This window comes from Tyto alba, unplaced genomic scaffold, assembly GCF_018691265.1.
Source record: "Tyto alba isolate M040663 unplaced genomic scaffold, T.alba_DEE_v4.0 Super-Scaffold_14, whole genome shotgun sequence".
Lineage (NCBI taxonomy): Eukaryota > Metazoa > Chordata > Aves > Strigiformes > Tytonidae > Tyto > Tyto alba.
In genome coordinates this window covers 25,858,545-25,878,893 of record NW_024881276.1, presented here as the reverse complement: position 1 = coordinate 25,878,893, position 20,349 = coordinate 25,858,545, and positions in this window count along the sequence as shown.

Sequence of the window (20,349 nt, the reverse complement as noted above, 5' to 3'; positions counted from 1 at the left end):
GTGCCGCCGCCGGGGGGCCGGGCAGCCCGTCGTGCTCGGTGGGGGCCGAGCAGCCGCCCCCAGCCAGAACGCACCGGTCCGGGGCTCCCCTTTTCCCCTTCCCCCCCCAGCCCTCCTCCTCTCACGGACGTTTGCAAGACAAACAAGCTGGCGGGAAGCAAAGGGACCCCCCCCGGGTTCCTCTCGGTGTCAGCCCCCCCCCCCGGGGGGCGGCCCTGCCCCAGGCTTTGCTTTTGCTGCTCCAGCCTAAGCGGGCTGGGGTGAGGGGCCCGTGCCTTTTTTGAACGGACACATCAGTCTTTCTTAGCTTTGCAGGGTGTTGTATGCAAATAGAAAGCCACAACGCTTTCCTGAACAGGGCAGGTCAGGAGATGATAAGGACTGCTCATAAAATACCCAGCCCAGGGAAATAACTTCCTTTTTCTTTTGCCTTTTAGGGCCATTTAATAAAGGGGCACTCTGAAAAATTACTGCAATCTCAAACATCACGTTACTTACAATGCTCTAGTGCCTTGCGGTAACTCTCCTGTAAAGCAGATCTACAAGTGAGTGAGATGTTGTTCTGCCAAAGCTGACCGCCACTGCAAAAAAATCCACATATCCCAAAACCTCAGAGTACCACTGGAAAAGTTCATAGGTGTTTGAAGAAATTCCTCTCACTTTTAATAACAGCTCCAAATTCGCTACAGTATTGCTGCGTGCTATGCTTAACTTCTCTGTACAGAGCCTACAGATAAGGCAAAGTATGCAAGTTTGGCATGGTAAGTGTTTGGGGTTTGTTTGTATTTTCCAACGCATATCAAGGACTTTCATCATGTGCACCAAGAAGCCAAGATCATACCTTCAGTATTTTTCCAGCTCTATACGTTTATTCAAAGAGAACTATGTATCTTATGTATCTTCAGACCCTTTAGAATAAAAGCATACAGAAACATCTTTAAACTTTAGCTTAGGCTTTTCAGCTGAACCTTTTTGTAGGGCTCTTTCTATTCATGCTCTCCCAAAAAGTATCGGTGAGATTCAGTAATTTTCCAGTATGGATTCAGGTGCAGGAAATGGACCTCAAATTTCAGCTGAAGCAAAATGTAAAATCATCCCAAGTCGTGACCAAAATGCACTGCAATGTCACCTTCTGTGGTACTCCAACGTGTCCACCTGTGTGGCATGTCCTTGTCTTTAATCTACAGTAATTTAGTGGCCTTCAGACCTTACGTGTATTTTAGGTTTGAAGCAGGGTATCTAGTCATAAGGCTTCCTTGTTAAGTTTTCTTACCAAGACAGAGGGAAATGGCCCTGCAAATTGTCACTTGGCATCATGGCCACAAGGAGAGAGGACCACATGATCATCAAGGAGAGATCCCTCAAGATCTGTTCTGCTCTACAGGAGAACACGAACATTTCTCTACTTTGGAAATTCGTATCTTTTTTTCTTTGCAAGTAATTTGGAGTCTATGTACTCCTGTGTACTGATGATGTCTAGTTCCTCTCTCAAGACAAAGCTCACTTAGTTATTAGGATACCTCACAATTTGTGTTTTAAAAAGGTATTTCTTTTGAGTTTAAAAATATCCCGGATCTCACTTTGGATTTGTCCAAATGTCTTGCACAATAGCTACAGATAAGGAGAAAGGGAAATGTAAAATACCGGGGGGAAAAAAAAAATAACAACAACCAAACAACAAAAAACTGGAACAGTCTGGTTCCCCTGTGAGCTGAAATTGTCCTTATGTAGCCACTTCTAAGGTATTGCATCGATTCGGGTGTTAAAATTGGGCAGAAGGACACGGTAACAGGTAACAAATACAGTGTGCTGAGGAGCGGTGTGCTCCTCTGCCAGAGAAGTTTTAAACTCCTCAGGATGACCCGCGTTGCTTTGTGTATCACGAAACAATACGGGGGGGTGGGGGGAGGGAATTCCGCATAACCCAGCAGCTCGCTGATTACCCCTATTAACACCTTTTCTTCTCAGAGAGGGCTGAGCTGGTCAGTGCACAGTGCATTCCCACCCTCTTTCCCCCAGCTCTTCCCTCCCTTCCTTCAGGCTGGCTCACTGATGGGTTGGCCTTTCAGATCTCTAGCGTGGTAAAACCTTTTTTTTTTTTTTTTTTTTTTTTTTTTTAAACTGGGTTAATATTCCCCAAGTTTAACCCAGTTTGCTAACAAAGGTCAAAGGAATAGGAGAGCCGGAGCAGCTGAGGTGGGGAGGGGGACACTGCCTCCTCTAGGCAGCAGAAGCTGCCAGGTCTGTTCAGCTTGTCTTTTCTAGTGGAGGACTGAGCTCGTGGCCCTGTAATCTCTTCCAAAGTAGTTGTACGTACGTATTGCTGCTGCGTTTTAATTATGCAAGCTGGCTTTTGCAGAGCAGGATGCTGAGTGTTCACGTTGTGCGTGGATTATATGCAACCTTTAAAGGGGAGATCGGGGCAGGGTTTGGTTTTTCCGAGTGGCTGTGTGCTCCGGGAGGGCCAGGCAAGTCCACGGCTGGAGAGGGACTTTATCTCACTGAGGAGCCCCGACTTCACTGTCCGCAATTCCAGGTGTCTGAGAGCTTCGACATCACCCAGCCTAACGCTGCTCATCTCAGCACTTACTCCAGACAATTTGCACTTAAATATTAGTAGTTAAATGTTCAGTGAACCACTTCCTTGTCTGTATTCATGCACGCGTGGGACACGGGAAGGATGCCTGGATGTTTCCTTTTGTTTTTTTACAGGCACACAAGGTAACATTTCTGTAGACTGGTGCTAAGCATCTGAGTTTCAGGAGGTAAAATAAACTGACCTTTTTAAGTGTCTGGCATCGCCTACCATTGTACATCCTACTACATGATACCTTTGGCTACCTATAACACCTTCTTTACTCAGTTCTTAAGGTAGCTCTGCCCACTCCTTAATCATAACTCCCTTTGTGTCTGTGGTACTGTGTCATGGCAGTTCATTTCCTACTCTGTTAATGCCCAACGTGTCTTTTGCTCCATTGTCTTTCGTACCTCTGAAGTTTTGCCTCCGTTTCTAGCGTCTAATCAAAAATCCAGGAGCGTGGGAGATAAGGTCTCTCTAAAGCCAAACTGCAGAGTACTTACTCAAAGCATGTCAGGATAAGCTTGCCTTTACCACTTTGGGACTACAGCACAGGACTTCCTTTTACCACACCAATAGAATTAGAATTAGAGGTGTCTCCAGGGAAATTCAGTGCTAAAGCCCACAACTGGGGAAAAAAACCAACCAACCAACCAAACAAACAAACAAAAACACAAAACAAACACCAAAAAGCCCCCACCAGCCCCAAAACATTCAGAGTTGGAACTGGCTCACCCAATTCAACACCTTCTTTGTTTTCACAACCCAGCTTTAAGCACCAGGTATCTAGTTATGCCCTACTGTCATGGAGTCCTCAATTAATTTTTTTGCATGGGCGCCATGAGTGAGAGCTCTATGGTTGTTGATACTTTACAACAGACACTACAGTTATGCACTCACCCATAAAACTACATCAAACCCGGGAACTTAATTAGTCATTTAGTAACTAAGCTTAAGCTAAATGTATGTTGACTTTGGAAGTACATTTGCATCTGCTGGTACTACCAAGAATACACAGACATAAATTTACCCACTGGAGGTATATTTGAAAATCAAAATAAATGGGCAGAGATCTTCAAAAATAATATTTGTTTCTAACTTTTGAATGCCTGTGAAACAAGTTGTAGTCCTTTGTTAGGGTATTATCTAAATATGCTGAAAACCCACAACTCCTTGAACCAATTACCCTGTTATCTAGGAACTAAGAGAGGGTCTCACGCGCCTGCAGATTAGAAAGGTGTGTCCCTGTGAACATTCTCACTTCTTTCCCAGTCAGAAACTTTTTTAGGAGTTTCAAGCCCTACACACATGGAGAAAAAGAAAATTGCTCTTCTTAGCTCTCTTTTTTTTTTTACTTTTTATTTTTCCTTACAGTTTAGGTTTTTATTATAGAGACATAGAAAGTCTCAGAGTTATGAAATTCTTTGCTCTTTCCCAGAGGGTAGAAACTGTCAGGAATAATAAGTGACCTTAACTTTCCTTTAGGTACATGTTGTTTCAATAGATTTCTTGTCTGTTACTGTAAAACAAGAGAGAATAAAAATTAAAATAGTGCTTGTTGTTGGATTTTTCTGGGTGTACTATGTAAATACAGCTGCATATATTCTGGCCTACAAATTTTACCTGCTAGCTACATTAAAATAATTCTACTCTTGTGGCACAGGAATTGAATGACAACTTTATTGTATGATTTTTTCTTTATATTTGGCTTTTTTTTTGTTTTTCACTGATCTGCTTGTTAGCTTTGTCTTGCGCTTGTAACACAAAGCAGCCATAAATCCAAACTACTCAGCCAGTTAAACCAGGTTTATAGTTACTCTTGTGCCAGCAAACAGGCCTGAAGCTACTACAATGCATCAGTGAATATGGGTTTCGATGTAGACTGATCTCACTGTTCTTATAAAAAAAAAAAATCCACAAATACATTTTGACTTACATTTTAAAATATTTATTATTAATTTGAAAAAGGAAAATTACTCAATTCTTATGCAATTGACTTTAAACAGTATCACAGAACTGTGTTTTAGTAAATATTAGAATCAAATATACTTAGTTTTACTGATGTATACAGAAAAGTACTGATTGGGAAAATAAAAAGAAACAAACCACAGTAAATCTTGAATGAAGATTTTTATTTTTTTTTCTTCTCTAGTTAGAAACCAGAAGTGGTTTGGATCCAAATGTAATCTTGCACAAAACTGACATTGATTTAGTGGAGCCAGATCTTCTCAACTGATCATTTAATTATAACCTGTTCTGAAAACATTAAATTTTACTCACAAAAATCCAACAAATTACTCATTTTTGTATAGATCCAGGAAGACCACTGATTTTCATTTCTTTGGTAATAACTCTGTGCTACAGAATTTAAAAAAAAAAAAAAAAAAAGGCCTTTTGAACAGCTGAATTTTCTGAATACCTGCATGAGATAACCAGAGATAAATCCTATGCGAAAAGAATTGCCTTTTGTTTGAATAATAAATAGTTAGGGGCTTTTTCACTTTCAATCCTAATTCGGCTCCAGACTTGCTGTATAACATTGGCAAACTTGTTTCCATCTGCCTCCATTTCCTGCTCTGAAAAAGGGAATTAATGGTATGCATTATCAGGAGCAGTATAGCTGTTTTCACATTCAACCAAATATTTGTAAAAGTGCTTGGAGACTTGTTGATTAACCTGTTATAAAATAGTATTAATGAAGTGTCCTCTATATTTGCCTGCAGCTAGTCAAGTTTTCATGGTCTGTTCCTGCATCAGGTAGAAGTACTTGATTTTTATCAACAGTTGGACATTGTTTTAATTCTGTGATAAACTGTGCAGATGAAGTCAGAAAACTGTAAATCACCGATTGGTTCCAAACAAAACAGTGATCCAGTTCACTGGATCAGGCATGCTATAAGCAAGTGAAAATGCAGTTCAGTTTTACCTGCGCATATTCTTCAGCAAGCCAGCAATTAACTCAGGAAAAAAATGTATTTAATTGCAATTATGAGAAGGTGCTGTTTGCATCTGCAAATTAAAGATTTCAGTTTCTTTGTCTGTGCTTATGAACAAATACTCCTCACAAGGGGACTTTTGCAGTTCCGTGATATTCAGGAAGCTGTGCTTTCCATGGAAGGAGCTAGATGCATTTTCCATAAATCTTCACAGGATAACTTCATGGTTGTGAGTAAGGCAAAATTTTACAGTTTGACTTCAAAACGTTCGGTTATTTTTCTTAACTTTTTTTCTTATTTTAACTGAAGTGGCTTAGTGAAGTCCTATTTGCAATACAAATATATTTTGGAGTAGAGAAAAAATGGTGATTTCTGAAATTACTTCTGAATCTCAGTTACCAGTATTCCACATCTCAGTATAAAAATTACTAACCTGTAGTAAAATGTCACATGCTCAGCACTCTTATGCTTGCTACATTTTCCTCATTAATTACTGAAATATGTTTACATTTCTTCGCTTACTTCATCATTCTTAATTTAGGTCTGACTCTCGCCACTGGTTTATTCTAATTCAGTGGCTACATTAATTCCTTAGGAAAGAACTGTGTTTGCTTGCCTGCTGACTATGTAAAGAAGTTCTGTGTTTGAAAGCGCAAATAAAACAAAGCAAAAATACTTATTTTTAGAGAAGGTGGCACAAGAAAACAGATCCTTTCTGGTGAATAATGAGAACTGCGGCATTCCTATTTTCCTCTAAAAGGTGAAAGATTGATACATTAATTCTACCTTTACTTAATTGCCAACAGTTTGGCATTAAGCAAGTAAATTTTTGAAGAGGAAATTCCTATGCTAGTTTACCCGCTTGTTTACCAAACTTTTTCTTACTAGTTCTAGAACTCCTTTAGGATCAAATCCCAACTACATTGAAACATGTCAAAGCTTCATATGAAGCTAAAAGAAGCTAGCTGGAAGTATTTGTTTTCTCTGGGATTGATTTGGCATAGGTCATCAAACTCCTGTACAACCACCCAGTGGGTAATTTTCAGAAGGTAATCTGAACCCATTCTGAGAAAGGAGTACAAGCTGGCTAATACGAGTTTCTGCTGGTGATGGACCTCTTTTCCTAAATACTTCTGTGGTAACAACAGCAACAGTCCTCATAGAACAAATACCAGCTAGGGATGGCATCTTCATTGCTGTTTTTTTAAAAACTGTTCAAAGTATAGGTACAATGAAAAACACTTAGACACCATTGCATGTACACTGTAGAAAACGGCCTTTGAAAATTAGTATTTCCATAATTATCCAAAGCTGACAAAGCCTATGCTTTAAATCTTAACACTGTACCACCATTATTAATTGGCCAAGTGGGGTTTATAGTTTGTTTTTTGTTTTTTGTTTTTTTTTTTTCTGTAAAATACTGATTATCTTACTGTCTTTCTGCACAGGTTTTGAAGAAAAAAAACCCAACAGAATAGATAGCATAGATGGAAGTCAGGTAACAGAAGTAGATCAAGTGCTAGTGAATTTTATTATCATGTTATGTCTGTACTTGGATTTTTTTCCCCCACTAGCTTCATCAAAGACATGTGAATGCTAGAACTGAAATAATAACATTAAAAAATCACAGTAGGTAGACCATATTATTTTAGAAAGCTATACAAGCTGCAAGGAACTGGTAAATATTTGAGATACTTGGAAAACTAACTTTCCTGCCCTGCTTTTTTTTTTTGTTTTTTTTTAAGTATTAAGTAAGTGTCTTTACAATAATTTATTAAGCAAAATTCAGGTTGCTTTCAAGTTGTTTGCATGTTGCTATAGCTATTTGAAAGATTAGTTGCTTCCCGCCAACCCATATTTTCCTGTAACATTTTTGTATTGAAAATTTTAAAAGTAAGCAGTTGGTTTGCTTTATATTAACTCCTTATGTAGTTTCACTAAACAAGATTTCAGACAGCATATTCTTATTATCCACAGGGAAGTTATGGAGGAAAAAAGCATGAAAAATTATGTTACTCGGTCCATTTCCCATGAAAAAAATTCCTGTCTCGAACAGTATTCCATGTTCCCAGACATTTTTCTACCATTTTGCCTGTGCCTATTGCGTGCCTAAATTTCCCTTCCTTCCAGTCTGTTTCTATCATTCAAACAAGTATTTTCCACCTTTCTGTATTTGTAGGCAGATTCCCCTTTTTACGTGGTTCTGTTCAATTAGTCCTACTGTATGCAGAGCATCCCCTCTGTAATAATGTTAATGTATTGTTCCAGCCGTCATACAGCTTGTGTTGCTGTTGACTGCATAGCTGTCCACGCAGAGACATGGCTACTGCAGTACCCAGGAACGCATGGAATACTGCAAGAACATTTCCTCTAGGAGTAAAAAGATTGTCTGTGAGACAAGATGCTGCTGTATCTGGACTGGTTTAATATTGCCACCTTTTTTTTGCAGTTACTTTGCTACCTAATCCCATAGATAATGTGTGTCTGAACCAACTGGGTTGTAATTGTTTTGGAGGAGTTGTATTTCTATTTCCATGTTTATTTTTTAAAGTCTACTTCAAGACTGTCCTCCCTTAATCAGATTTTGTGGGAGGCACATTGTAAATATCTCATGATAATTTTCTTTCATTTTCATTTATTTATTTTGCCCCTTTATTAATGGCTCTGGTTTTGTTTAACTTCTACTCGTGTATATGTACATATTGCAACTGTTAGTATTAGCTATACAATAGTTACCTGCTTTTATTTTCTCTCCTTCTGTTGTTGCATCTTTGATACAAAACAATCCTCTGCCCTGTTTCCAGTGAATTCAGTTCTACTGAGCTATTCCAGCCTGATAAGGAAGATTCTCACACCCCTTTGAACACAGCAGGAATGCTGCAAGGTGCCTATTGTACAAAAACAAGGAATTAATCTCTTCTTAAACTGCCTGTGCTGAAGAGGGAGAGAGTTATAACTTCAGATCGGTGCTCAGGAGTGAGCAAGCTCTTCAGAACTGATGCAAGAGCTTGGTGCTTTTGTGTCCTGCTGTTTCCCGAGCTCTCCAGGCTTGTTCCCAGGGAGACTGGCTTATCAAGAGAGTGCTAGCACAAGAAGCTGGAAGTGTCAACTGGTAGTAAACACATGAAGATGCAGACCTTGGAAACTAATTCACAGGGTGGTGGGTTGGATATCCTGATAATGTCTCGAAGAGCAGCAAGAACAGCCAAGGTGAACACCTCACCACAGTGCATGTCATAGATGTTGGCAACACTTGGGTGGACTAGGTAACATATAGAGGTTTTTAATTTATTTTTCCTATGCCTTATAAATACAAAAAAATCCTCTTAAAATTATGAAGTTATTCTGCTCTTGTTCGTGTGTCTTGATACCAGTCAGAGTTGTTAGAAAAGTCTAGTCAATATACAATATTTTAACATTGGACTGCACTTAAAACAAGAACTATGGGATTCCACCCAGAAAGCATGATTTTCCTGGTATCCTTGCAGAGGTTGGAGAGATATTTACCCTGTAAGTGTTGGGAACTGTTAGGTCACCTTAAGGCAAGGAATCCCCAAAATAACCAGACCTTTAGCAGCCCATAACATGCCCCAGAAGGGCAGTTATGGAGCTATGGATTCAAGAGAGTGCCAGTACTTCATCAGACACCACTTGCTTGAGCTCTATCTGAGAAGACCTGGAATTTTTGTCTTAGATATGCTAAACATGACAAATTAGCCCAGATGCCCCATGTCATTTAATTTGGCACAAACTGATTGACTTTCAACCATTCAGAGTTAGTCACTTAAAAAAGACTTCAAGGAGGCCACAGCATCTCCCGCATCACGTGCATCCAGAATAGCTGGAGCCTGTGTATTTTGAGTGCAACACATCTGCACTAATCCAGAAATTGTAGCATTATGTGATGGGGTTACAAAAGCTACAAGAAAACAGTGAGAGCAGGAAACAGTATAAAGACACACCTCCCCTCCCATGATAGAGGGACAATCCTGTCCTAATAGTCTCATGGGCAATAGGGCTCTTTGCCTAGACTGTTACCTAGATGGGATGCCCAGGCTATCTGTCAGGCTCTGAATGAGGCAAGAACAGGAGGTTTTGATTCTAATGAGATTTCACACATTTGCATGTGAACAGGGAAGCCTAGTGCCAGCCTTTCTGCATGGAGGCACTTTCACCAGCAATCTCAAAGGGCTCCCAGGAGGACCAGTAATAATCCTTTAACAGCTTCTTCAGATGTTCCCTTCTGGAGAAAGACTAGCAAAAATTGCTTCAGTTGGCTGTTAGCCTGCCTGTCTTGTGAAGGAGGGGCAATGCTAAATCCCTGGAGCACACATATCAGCCTTCACAGCCAGGAAGGATTTCTGGTGCATGCCCAATAAATTAAGATTGTTCATCTGTCTATCTGCGTAAGCAGACTATCCTGATAAGTGCAGGTGTAGCTTGACTAGAGGTAAGCAAGTGGAAGATGTGACCCATACCTAGCAGGCTGAGAATGGAGGGCTAAGTTTTCTCCTCCTGGGCCAGAGTAGGCTTCATATGGAGTATGCTGCTGTGAAATGTAGTATAAGCTAAAATGGGGGTAGGCTAATGGTGCAAGTACTTATTAACAGTGCAGTGTCTCTTGCTCTCAGATGTGGTATGCAAGCACACAGTGATCCAGAAAGATCTGGTAATTCACAGAGGAAAACAACCTTGCAAACCACTGCAAAGGTCAGATCTATACACCAAAAAAAGTCCCTCCCTCCCAAAAGCAACAGTTCTCTGTTTTCAGCTAGGAAATCTTCACATCCTGTTGTCCGGGGGGGCATCCAGTGTCCCAGTGCTGAAGGCGAGCAGTCCTGTGAAACACCCCTGCAACTGGGTGTCCATTTTTGTAGATGCTGTTGTGCTCATAGCTATATACCCAAAGCTAAAACCACAAAGTGAAAGGCAGGTAGCCTGTCACCCCTGTTGTGGGGTAACATCCATAACACTGGCATCTTTTTCAGAGTGCTCTTCAAACTGAGAGACGTCCCAATTGCTCTCCCATCAGCTGAATAAAAGGAAAGCAAGCATAAAAAGAGAAGACTGAAGAGAAAAACTGGGCACTTCTCTCAGAGGTGCCTGAAAGATTGAGTCTTCCTTAATAGCAGAGCTGTAGACACAGATTAGTTTTAAATCCACAAGAAGATAATCTCTTTGGTGGGAGTTTCAGAAACAGGTTGCTGTGATGCACAAAGAACAAGCATTTCAGCCAGCTTCGCAGCAAACTGGTTACATAGAGTGAAACAGGTTTTGTGGCTGTGCTCTACATGGCCTCCCAGAGCACTGGAGTCACCATGCAAGTGTCCTGGTTTTGGCTGGGATGGAGTTAATTGTCTTCCTAGTAGCTGGTACGGTGCTGTGTTTTGGATTTAGGATGAGAATAACATTGATAACACACATGTTTTAGCTGTTGCTGAGCAGGGCTTACACTAAGTCAAGGACTCTTCAGCTTCTCCTACTGCCCTGCCAGCAAGGGGGCTGGGGGTGCGCAAGAAGCTGGGAGGGGACACAGCCAGGACAGCTGACCAAAAGAATATTCCATACCATATGACATCATGCTGAACAGTAAAACTCGGTGGAGTTGGCTGGGTGATGGCAGGCTGCTTCTCAGGGACCGGTTGGGCGTTTCTCACTGGGTGGTGAGCAGTTGCATGGTGCATCACTTGTTTTGTATATTCTTTTGTCAGTATTATTACTTTCCCTTCCTTTTCTGTCCTATTAAACTGCCTTTATCTCAACTCAGGAATTTTACCTTTTTCTTTGATTCTCTCCCCCATCCCACTGGTGGGGGAGTGAGCAAGTGGCTGTGTGGTGTTTAGCTGCCTGCTGGGTTAAACCACTACAGCAGGTCACTAGTCTGTAGGGCCAAAAAGAAAGTTGAGGCACCTTGTTTTCTATCTGATGCTTTTTAGGTTCTCTTTTCTTCTTTCTGGTCAAGTGTCCCCAAGAACATTGAAGCTTTATTATGTTACTCTCTCCAGACTGCCGGTCAGGAGCTACCAGGAGCATAAATGCAGGTATCCACTGAAGCAACTGGAAGGAACACTGTTCCAGCAAGTGCTTGAAATGCACCTTTGGTTATGTGTAAGACTATGGTCCTCACAGTACATACTGCTTTCAGACCAGTATTTCTGTCCCTCAGGAGCAGAGCAGTTGCAAATTACCTTCTGTTGAGGCTATTGTCTAGTGGAGTTATGGATCAGAAGCTTGGTTTTCCCTTTTGGCTTTTGCATAAAACACAGAAAAGCCTGTCAAGTGAGCCATCCAGGGTGACTGACTACAACCCACAAGCCCTGGATCAGTAGGGTGTTTTGACTGAATTATAAAATATGTGCTGGAAGGAGTTAGAGGGGCACAATGTATAGCAGTGTTACTAACTGCTGCTACTCATCCTAGGAAATGCCACAGGCTTCAAAGTGACTTCCCCACACTCTGTCCTAGGAATGTTTGTCCATAAGAAAAATAGACCTATAATAGAGATTTCTTTTTAACACACCAAAAGGTATTCAGATCCATTCTGTCTTAGCTTCAAAGGCTGGTGGGTAGGCATGACAGATCTGTAAAAAGCCTAGTTTAAGCAATGGAAGTGTTATGGGAGAGCTTAGAGTCAGCTAGACTTTAAGCCTGAAATCAAGAGCTTTCCCCTACCCTTCCTCACCTCTCACAGTCCATGCAGGCTTATGTCAGCTCATAAGCGAATATAAAAGAACTCTGTCAAATATCTTATGTGACCTGCTGAAACCTTGCATGGAAAAACAAAATAGACAAGCTATCCAGAACTACAAATCCATGCCAGATCAAGAAGGAGCTGGTTCTCTTTCCTGGTGCAGACAGAGCACTCACTGTACTTGTGTGAAACCTTTGCCAATGTTTTCATTACTGTACCCAGAAAACCCCTGAGCTAAGGTGAGATGTGAACTGTAAAGCGCCTGAGGCTTTTTCGGAAATATTTCCATAAATTAAGAGCTGTGTTCAGTCTGAGGGCAAGTGTGCTGTCATCCCCATTCATCCTTGGGCTTGTTTCTCTGTCCTCTTCAGGACTGTCAATACCATGTGCCAGTTTGACATTTACTCAGGCCTGTCTTAAGAGGTTACTAAAATGCCTGGGAAAGGTCAGGTACGTTATGATCTCTGTCTTAATGCAGAGATCTTCTGAAATTCTTTTCCTCACAGGTACTATTTGGTGTGTAGAGGTCCACAGCTAAGTCTGAGATCAATGTACCTCATCCTGGCACATTGTCTTTAGTATTCCTCCCCTTGTTTAAGTGATGTTGTTACCTATGGCACTGTGAATCCTACCTGTAGCTTGTGATAACTCTTCTGCCTTCACTGCAAAACAAGGGCTTCAGCCTGCTCAGGTGTGCTATTAGCCAATGTCCAAGCTCGCCTGAAGAGAACTGTCAAGTGCAGCCTAGCGTTTGTCAAAGCAGTTGTCTTGTTTCAAAGCCTGGTTCCTCAGGACAAAAACACAGGTGTGTTCTTCTTTTTCCCCATGCACATTTACAGATGGTCCATCTCATGTTGTGCTGCCTTCCACAGCTGCACTAACAGACTCCGTGAAGGATACCACTAACAAAAAAATATAAGACTTTCAGGAGACTGAAAGAAAAATCTGTGCCTCTCCAGTAGAGAATAATCCTGATATGCAACAAAAATGAGTGCTTTGGAAGGGGGAATCTGTTATTCTCTCAGGTGGTGGGTGAAGACCATCCAGAACAGACCTCACATCCAGAATGAGGGCTGAATATAGCAATGAAGTGCATAGGAGTCAGACACAGCTCTTTAAACACACACAGCTGTATCTAAAGGTGTCATGACTAAACTGGGAAGACACACCTGGGTGCTACCACCCTTTCTAAGGAAGTAACTCTTTCTGCTGTTGCTGACCTAAGCAGGGAAAAGTCTCTCAAGACCTGGCTCAGATCTCAGCTAGTGTTAGGCTGTTTGCACCTCTGACAAACACCAGCAGCCCGCTCCCCTACATCCCACCCTGCAGCTAAGCAGCAGCAGCAACAGCAGCTTTCAGTAAGAAGGGGTCATCTGAGCAGGATTAGAGCAGACCCCTGCACTCCAGAGCTTGGAGACTGTTCATCTATTCCTGCAGTCTCTTTGAACTGCTCCATTAGAACCTGCTCAGGGGACTGACTTTGTTCTGGGCTGCTGAACAAAAGGAAATTTTTTTTGAGGGAAGAGCCCTGCTGACTCTGTGACACTGCCTCTGCATGAAATGTGTCCTCTCTTTGGCTTTGTCCAAGACCATTTGAACTGAAAGTAACATAAAAGGGTGAAATTAGGGAATAGAGCTCCTTTAGGATGGTTTGAGAGATGGAAGATAAAGAGATCTCTACAAAAAATCTTCCACATTCTCCAGAGACTAGCTGATGGGCAGATATCCTCTTGGGGAGGCAGCCCAGCTCTATCAGCCTCAAAGGGGCAGACAGACAGTTGGAACAGGCTTTTCACACTAGGAGTGCACCAACTTCAGAAAAAACGGGATGTGAAAACAACCTTTATCTGACAAACATTTAATGGAGTATTGCATAAAACAGTCTGCCACAAAATGACTTGAAAGACTTGTTTTGGTAAAGCTGTGTGGGAAACAAACTGAAAGACAGCTATTTTGTGTCACACGACAGATTTTTTTCATGTGAGTTAGCGAGTCTAAGACTAGCATGTGTTCTTTCGTGCTTCAGAAACTAGTGCATGTCTTACCTATTCTGCTAAACATACATCAAGGTTGCAGGACACATTTTTGCATAGATTTTCTTCAGACATATTTTTCTGACATGTGAGATGCTAGGACAACATGTAACTAGTGCCTGCATGCATTTTTGTCCTTTGGTTTTAGTGTCATGCATCCCTTAGGAGGAACTAGAACAACTCCGATCTAACGCAGCATTTCACATACCATTGTAGACCAAATCCTGTTCTTACCTCACCACTGACTGCCTGTTATTCAAATTGAAATAATACATACATAAATATTTATCCCTAAAATAGAGTAAATATAGTGCACTGTAAAAGGTGTTCACTTATTCCTAACTGAATTTACAGGAGGCATGCGTAGGCTTTCCTGTGGAAGCCCATGGTAGAGGAGCAGACTGCATTGTTGGCTGTTCTCTTTTTGAAGACTGATGCAGAAAAGAAAAAGATTTACCTGTTTGTAGGCCTCCAGGCCTGACTGGCAGGTATCAGTGAGGCCACGGGCTGACAGTGACCAGCATGGCAGCTAACCTGAGCATCAAGCCTCATGGTCAGCAGTTCTTTCAAGCCACTGAGAAATACTGGCCTGATGAGCTATATATAACTTGTGGATTGAGACTTTCCTATGGGACACATATAAATTGAGAAGTTACAGCCTTGGGAAAAGTGCTGATATATTGTAATAGTCAGTGGGTGCAAGCTACAGCTCTTCATTCACCCAAGGATCTGACCTGGTTTGCTGTTGATGACTGCCTTCCTGACCTCCTCTTCCCTACTTTCTTTGCCCATCCTGGTTGATTTCTTAAGAAAAAAGGCTTCCTTATTCATGTCTTCTGTTTGTTAGCTGCTGCTTTCTTCCCTCACTTTTTCTTAACAAAACCTACCATGAGAACTGAGGCTTTGATGGCTTGCTATTTTATTATTTGATTTTCCCCGTTCTATAAGGGTGAGGCTTAGTTTGTCTTCAAATGACTTGAGGCTTTTGCTAAGGTAGGTGCTGTCAAGATGCATATAAAGAAACATTATGGCTCACCAAAATGTTAATGCTTATAAATAAAAAAAAAAAAATATTAAAACTGCAATTAAAAAAAATCCTTAAATCAATTCTGAAAATTTTTTTCTGTGAAAGCTAGAATAAAACCAGGATTTCACCCCTAATATATAAAGTGACATAGCCCTGCATGATTTGTGTGTCATAGAAGGTGCTGTAGCTGTCACACCTCTGTTATGTTCAGCTCTGTGAATGAAAACTACGATTCACTTAATTTTTTTCCTTCAGGTTGTTCTTCCCACCCTGTAGGGTGATTGTTATTATTAACAGAGGTTGTGATGTGCTGGCAGGAGCTGCCTAGATGTAGACATGAGCTACTTGATGATCTGAACATATGCCTCACTTCTATGTGTGCCTGGTTGTGTGATCCACATCTGTCTTTTGCTTTTCCAGCAAAACCAACATTGATGACCTCTCCAGTTTCCTCCTCTTTTGCCCCAGCTCTTTCTCTTCCTGACATGTCTTCCTGATCTTAAATTTGCAAGACCATCATATTGCTCCATTCAGGCCCTTCTGAAAATATACTTCCATAATAAAAACCCAACCATTAAGACAAGAGAAAAGAGAAACCTTCTCTCTGAGTTTGTTGTCAGTAAGAGAGAGGGTTTCAGAACCCTCTTCACTTGCATTTTGTTATGAACTTCTGCCAACTTTTATCACTATAGTGATAAAACTTGAATCACTATATAAAATAATACTAAATCTTAGAGATTATTCATATGATCAGCTATATAACTACAATGAGCACTCAGCTTCTCACAGACTGTGCTGAAATGCCAAAAATAAATACATTGAAAATAAATAGCAATAGCCAGCTCCTTCAAAATCCAGTTTGTTTCTTCACTGTACCCTAAGCAAGGTACCCCATTTTTAAAGGAATACAGTGTACCTTCATCCTTATCAACAAAGGCTGACCTTACATAGCTCAGTGTGGACAAGTGTGAATAGCTTATAACTAACTGACTGTTTCCTCTTGCAGTTAATCTGGTGGAACATCTTGCTTAAAAGCACAAGTTTAAGATTGCAAAGGCACATTTTTGCCCTTGATTGCAACACAGGTGAAGTACAGTTAATACCTGCAACGTGGCCCCGGCTATCAGTTTTAAGAACTGAAATTTCTAAGAGCAAACAAGAGGCTCTGAGCAGAGGGCCCCTTGCTGGGGGCACTGCCCCTGGGGTGTGTTCCACTTGGACAACCCTTGCCGCAGGGAGAGCTGCTTCTGTGGTGGGTGGGGAATGATGAGGGCAATAAAGTGAGCCTGGAAGGACCTCTGCTTTCTAACCTCAGGCATTTTTTCACAGTATAGATAAGGTCCCAGACATTCCTCTGACTGGAGCTGGGAGACCTTCCGGGCATGGTGGGTTCTACTGGCCCTGCACTGCTCCAGGTTATGTTAAGGTCTGGATAGGTGGTGTACAGAAGACAGGTGGCCATTGTTTTTCATACCATGTACAAATGCAGAAATCCACAGGTGCTCAAACCAAAATCACTGTGGAAGACACAAAGAATGACTGTTAAAAGGCTTGATTCAAAGTGGAGCTGGGCATTTAAGGGGTTAGACTAATGATCTGTGGGGAAGGCAGCTTGGTTAAAGCCATAACAAAAAATTCAGGATATTTACAAGATTTAAGTATTCTTCAGAAAAGTGTTTTGACTCAGCTGCTACAAGCAAGAACATAGTTTACAAAATTAAGAACTTCAGTTTCATGTATCTTTTCCCACCTTCCCTTTGAATTCTGGCCAAAATCCTTAAGATTGATTCAGCTTTCAGAAATGGGACTTTCAGAAAGTCAGATTTTCCCCCTTTAATCCAAAACCCAATCAGGTAACTGGGAACTGTAATCTTTTAATTGAATTTAGATAATTCCTTTTTGTTTCTGGTATCTCCTCAAATTGGGACCACGAACCAGGGGAGAGGTGATATTAGGAGCTTAGAGAAAATGAAAACATGAGCTAAAAATAACAGAATGAAATTAAGATGGGAGTTAATCAGAAATGGAATGGAAAAAAAATCAGAAAAACTTTACTTCTAAAGGAATTTAGGATTAAAAGGGTCTATTGACTGCATGAATTTACAGTAGGATGCCTGTGTAAAATAGTCTAAAGCTCTATTAGTATAGTGGCCCCAATTCAAGAAGATATCAGAAACAAGAAGGGAGTACACAGAAGGAGAAAGCAGGGACAGGCTACCTGGGATGTGTACAGAGGCACTGCCTAAGCATGCAGGGATGGGGTTGGGAAAACCAAAACTCAGCTGGAGGTGAATCTAGCCAAAGGATGAGAAGGACAACGAGAGAGGTTTCTGTAAGTACATCTGCAGCAAAATGAAGGCTAAGAAAAATGTGCGACTGCTCTTCAGTGGGGCTGGGGACCTCGTGCGTAAGTATAAAAAAAGGCTGAGGTGCTCAATGCCTTTTATGCATTGTTTATCACTGGTCAGGTTTTGACCTCCAGCCCCTGAGCCATCCTGCCTGTGTGAGCGAAACCATACTCGGAGTAGAGGGAGACAGAGTTAGTGAGTGCTTGGGCTAATTAGCCATAGGGAAAGTCCATGGGACCAGATGGGAGGCATCTAGGGAGCTAGGGAAGCTGGCCTATATCACTGAAAGCACATTCTCTGTCATCGGTCAGTGAAGTTCTTTATGACTGGAAAAAGGTAAATGTCACACCCATCCTCAGGGAGGGCAAGAATGAGGATCTGGGGAGCTGGAGGTTGGTCAGCCCCAGCTTAGTCCCTGGGGAGGTCATTGTCCTGGGTTTGGCTGGGATACAGTTAATTTTCACAAGAAGCTAGGAGTAGGCACAGCCAAGATAGATGACCCAAACTACCCAAGGGGATATTCGCTACCATGACATCACGATCAGATCAGTGTATAGCTGAGGGAGCTGACCAGGGAGGGGAGGGAACACGGCTCAGGAAGGGATTGAGCATCAAGTCCTGGGTGGTGAGCAATTGCATTGTGCATCACTTGCTTTATAGATGCTTTTATTAGTATTTTTGTTATTATTGTTTCTTCTCTCCTTGTGTCGTCCTATTAAACTGTCCTTATTTCAACCCACGAGGTTTTACCTTTTTCTCCCAATTGTCCTCCCCATCCCACCATGGAGGGGGAGGAATGAGCAAGTGGCCACGTGGTGCTTTGTTGCCAGCTGTGCTTAAAACATGACAGTCCTTTTTGGCACCCAATGTGGAGCCCAAAGGGTTGAGATGACGACAGATATGACCAGAGCATGTTAAAACAAATTTGTTATAAACATTTCTTATATTAATTAAATAGTCACTGGTCACAATGCAGTTTTATTTGTTCACATGGTATAATGTAAATCCTTATATGCACTATGTATTCCCTGTGGTGATGTTTATCACCTCTGGGAGAAGGATCAGGACTATGATTTTGCTGTACTGGTTAATGTTGACTTATGATATGATTACATCACTGGTCATGAGGTTAAACCGGTATTTTTATGTGGAATTGTTGCCATACCTGTACCTGGGGCGCCTTCTCTTGGAATTTATTAGTAATCACACACAACCTATGGGGAAGACGAGGCGGATACCTCCTCTCGTTCTTTTACCTTCCCATTCTCCTTCAGGCTAATTATAACAGCTTTTGAGAATTTTTAATATCCTCGGGATGTTCAAGCCAAAATGCTCTTATTGCTCTGTCTCCTGAATGTGTTTCAGGTCTTGTTTCGGGTTACAAAAAATTTTTTTAAGAATACCATCCACAGGTCTGCCCAAGATTGGATAGTCATGGGTAGCATGGCATGTGGGACAATATATGCAGGTATCTGGAGAGCTTCTCACCTCCAGTGGTTTAGAACTTCACTCCTGAACAACTACAGGACACTGATAAGGTGATATAATATTTGAAAGGAAAATGATGTGGCTATTCCGAAGAGGCACAGCTTGCTGTACTGTGCCGGACCTTGGCCATTTTATACTAAACACTGCTCAATATTGTGCAGCATCCTCAGGGGGAAGGAAGGGAAAACAGACCAACAGGCATTGCAGCTATTCCAACCCTTGTGACAGGCACTGTGGCCACTCAAATCCCGGTGAGAGGCACTGCAGTTCAACCAGAGAATCAACTTGTGTTGGTATCAGTCACCCCTATACTGAAGAATAAATACACAAAAAAATCAGTTCATTTAATGACGGATGAAGGTGAACCAGGGTCATCACAAGAACAGTAGGAAGAGGTAGAACCAGAGATAATCACCACGATCACCAGGATATTGCTGCCTGGCTAGAGAAGCTGGTTGTAAAAGTACATTATGTAGATGCCCACGTACCCAAGAGTCAGGCCAGTGAAGAACATCAAAACAACCATCAGATGGATCAGGCTGCTAACATTGAAGTGGCTTAGGTGGATTTGAACTGGCAACATAAGGGTGAATTATTTATAGCTTGGTGGGTCCATGACACTTCAGGCCATTAAGGAACATATAGATGGGCTCATGACTGAGGGGTGGATTTGACCATGGACACTATCACAGAGGTTATCTATGAATGTGAAACGTGCTGCAATTAAGCAAGCGAAGTGGTTAAAGTCTCTCTGGCATGGAGGACAATGGCTGAAGTATAAATATGAGGAGGCCTGGCAGATTGACTGTATCACACTCCCACAAACCCACCAAGGCAAGTGCCATGTGCTTACAATGGTGGAAGCAATCACCAGATGGCTGGAGACGTATCCCATTCCCCATGCCACTGCCTGGAACACTATCTTGGGCCTTGAAAAACAAGTTTTATGGTGACATGGCATCCCAGAAAGAATTGAGTCAGACAACGGAACTTACTTCCGAAACAACTTCATAGACACCTGGGCCAAGGAGCATGGCACTGAGCGGGTATATCACATCCCCTACCATACACCAGCATCCAGGAATATCTAATGATACAATGGGCTGCTAAAAAATCCACTGAGAGCAATGGGGGGCGAGACCTCCAAACATTGGGATACACATTTAGCAAAAGCCACATGGTTAATTAACACTAGAAGATCTACTGATCAGGACAGCCCTGCCCAAAACTTACATGCACTGTAGAAAG